Source organism: Ascaphus truei, chromosome 5, assembly GCF_040206685.1.
Source record: "Ascaphus truei isolate aAscTru1 chromosome 5, aAscTru1.hap1, whole genome shotgun sequence".
In the NCBI taxonomy this organism is placed as follows: Eukaryota; Metazoa; Chordata; class Amphibia; order Anura; family Ascaphidae; genus Ascaphus; species Ascaphus truei.
This window is the reverse complement of record NC_134487.1, coordinates 251,975,381-251,978,579: the sequence shown is the minus strand read 5'-3', so window position 1 is coordinate 251,978,579 and position 3,199 is coordinate 251,975,381. Positions and strand designations below refer to the sequence as shown.

Here is a 3,199-nt window from a genome sequence, read left to right as displayed (position 1 = left end):
GTCATGGTTGTTGAGGTATGTGATACTGCATGTGTTCACTGATTACATCTCAGTTGTTGCGCTAAGTAGTAATGAGACCTTAAACTAAAATAAACAATATTTGGTTTCTTATTCTCACACACACACATGTACACATACATCCATCAATACAGATAGATTTGTGAACAGGCATTTGCCGTACCATTTACTCACACATACATATGACTTACATGTGACGGCACTAGATACATGAAAACTAAGGCTCACTTTCACGTGAGTTCACAAAGCAACGCGCGTCACTGTAGAAAAGATCACTATGCAGGCAACAAATATATTTGCGCGTGTACGTTAATAAGCCAAATAAATGTATCTTTGCATAGTACATTTCTTCACACGCACACTCATTCATGAGCAATTACCATTACAGCGCAATATGGATTACATTACAGTAAGACTTCATTCCTTAAAGACATAATACTACTTATAACATTAACAAATCACAAGGCTTACTGCGTATGATTGATGATATGCTAATTGTGTGGATCTACTTTAATTGCAAGCTTTTTATCATAGCATACATATGTTTCAGAGTAATATTCAAATAGGATTGATAATTCTCACAAAAGTATATATGTTTGTAAACATGTCATGGACTAATTTGTCAACATCATATTATATGATATTATAATTAAGGGCGAACGTTATTTATATAACTTACAAATTACTCATTAAAAACATTTATTTCTATTTACCAGGGTTCCATGAATCCATGTTCTTGCTGGAATCCATGCAGAATGGATGTCATCTCATCTCCATAGATATTGTAATCTATCATTGAATATTCAGCTGGTTGCATGTAGTTCACCATCTCGTTTTGCACGTATTCCAGGCTTGTCTCAAGGCACTGTGGCTGATCAAAGCAAGTATTTGTGCTTCTGTCTTCACATGCATACTGGTATTCTTGAGGGAAGTTTGAACAGTTTGCAAACTTATGTTCATCCTGTGCTTGTTCATACTGTGAGCCGTCAAGTAGGTTTGCCTCATTAGAGAATCCGCTGTGTGAAGTCATCACACTTCTGTTTTCTCTCCTTACTAATAGATTACTCCTACGATCCAACATAGTGTGACAGTTGTCGTCAACAATCCAGAATCCAAGCCTCTGACCAGGACGTGCCACTATTCTTTGAAAATTATCTCTCATACACAAAGTATGTTTGATAGCATTCATCAATTTCTGACGATTACTGGACTGTCTGTAGAATGCATAATTTTCAACAATATATTGAAAAATTTGATGCACTGTTGCTTTTTCACCCGGCTGATTTTTGATAGCTTTATATATTATAACGGCATAGGTTTCAGCAGGACGAACTGGAGTGTAAGTATGAAGCGACATTTCAGTGTTCCAAAAAAGAGTGTGTGATTTACTATTGAGGTAAGCATGTTTCATAAGTGACATGGATACATTTAGTAGATTTGTGCTCAGAACTTCAAGGTTAAAACACAATACCTCCTGTGTTTGTAATCTGTGTTGAAAAGCAGCTGCAGACTTGTTTTCAACTACTTATTTTATAAAATTTAACCTACATTAGGCCACAGTGTATTTCTGTATTAAATCATGACAGTGATATATCTCTGCATATCTGACATAAAACCTTACATATATTGAGGAGAAGAGGGAGTGGGGGTTAAAAAATGCTATCACAAGGGTTCAAGTTTAGAAAGCATATCATGATCATAATCACCAGCATACGGTAACTGTAATTTATGTTGTACAAGACTATAGTTAACAAAAATGGAAGAACCACACTGTAGAAAGATGTCTTGGGTAGGTAAATAGTTAGGAAACAAGTTCCAAACATTTCCAAAACATTCAGCCTTGCTGGCAGGTCTCTGTGGTGTACGTCCAGGACATCTTGCTATAGTGTGGTTATTCCATTGTAATGTATGCATTTGTTTCAACCCCCCTCCCCCTCCAAAAAGTGATCTTTTGATACTATGGGCCCTGCGCTCTCTCCTGTCTCCTTCATGCAGATTCCATTCTGATGTGGTTGAGGCCCCTGAGAGCAGACGGAGACCCCCGAAACCAACATGAATGTTACATCATTCCACTATTGTAGTCATGGTTCGTATTTGGCCTCAGTATGATTTTGTTATTTATATTTAATGTATCAACTTTATGGAGTTATTTATCAATTATCAGCGTTAATATGATATGTAGATGTTACAGTAATTTTCAAGAACATTAGGATAGACAGTTATTGAAGATTTTTTACATTTGCACGTATAGTTCGTAATATAATGTTGTCACTTATATACTCACACTCACGATGCGCTGCTTTATAGTTATTTTAGTCATATATACACACACACACACACACACACACACACACACACACACACACACACACACACACACACACACACACACACACACACATATATATATACACACTTTGTAGGCTAATGATATGTTGTGTAGTCACTGTTGTAAGTTACATAATGAAAAAAAACATTTGAACATGATTACTGATAGTATTAGAAACAAAAGTACATGTTAAGCAACTATTTTAACATGTACACCTTGGATTCATGATAAACATGTTCACAATGTGCACTATGTAGTTAGTACAAATGTTGACCATTACACTGACTTGACATTAACATTTAAAATGACAATGTGTAATGTCATAGCAGTGTTATTTTATACAATCATGTTTGAAACACAAGTTTCAACAGTTCTTAGATAGATGGCTTGAAATGATGTAATAACATGTATTTGTAAGTTGTACTTGGTCTTTGTTACTTAAACATTATACAATGAAGTTACGTATGGATATGTATGTATTTGCCATACATACTATGTTCTGTCACTAACATTAAAAAATAAGCACACAACACAAATATTCTTTTCAAAATGTATTTATTTTCAGAAAACAATGTTTGTGATCTTGTCAATGGACGTTGACTTGAAGGTGGCCGTTGGAGACGTGTGCGCACTTTGACACAACCAGGTAACGTAAGGGGTGTCACTATAGCTGTTTGTGGTGAGAGCTGTTGCATATTTGGAAAGGCGGGCGTTTGTAATGGGTGTGTACTTTGCTTAGACATAATTTCATATGGCTGTGTATTTGGAAATAACATCGTTTGAGCTTGCTGTGTACTTGGCGTACCCATCAAATTAGATGGATGTGGCGTAGCCATTAAATTAGATGGATGT

At 35.8% G+C, this 3,199-nt stretch overlaps 1 long non-coding RNA gene across 1 annotated transcript; it reads left to right on the top strand.

The window, feature by feature from the left end:
- Positions 1-740: 740 nt before the first annotated feature.
- On the top strand, positions 741-2,984 carry LOC142494559 (uncharacterized). Its single transcript, XR_012801531.1, has 3 exons — positions 741-1,187; positions 2,014-2,104; positions 2,913-2,984. It is a non-coding gene; the product is annotated as an uncharacterized LOC142494559 (long non-coding RNA).
- Positions 2,985-3,199: the final 215 nt, after the last annotated feature.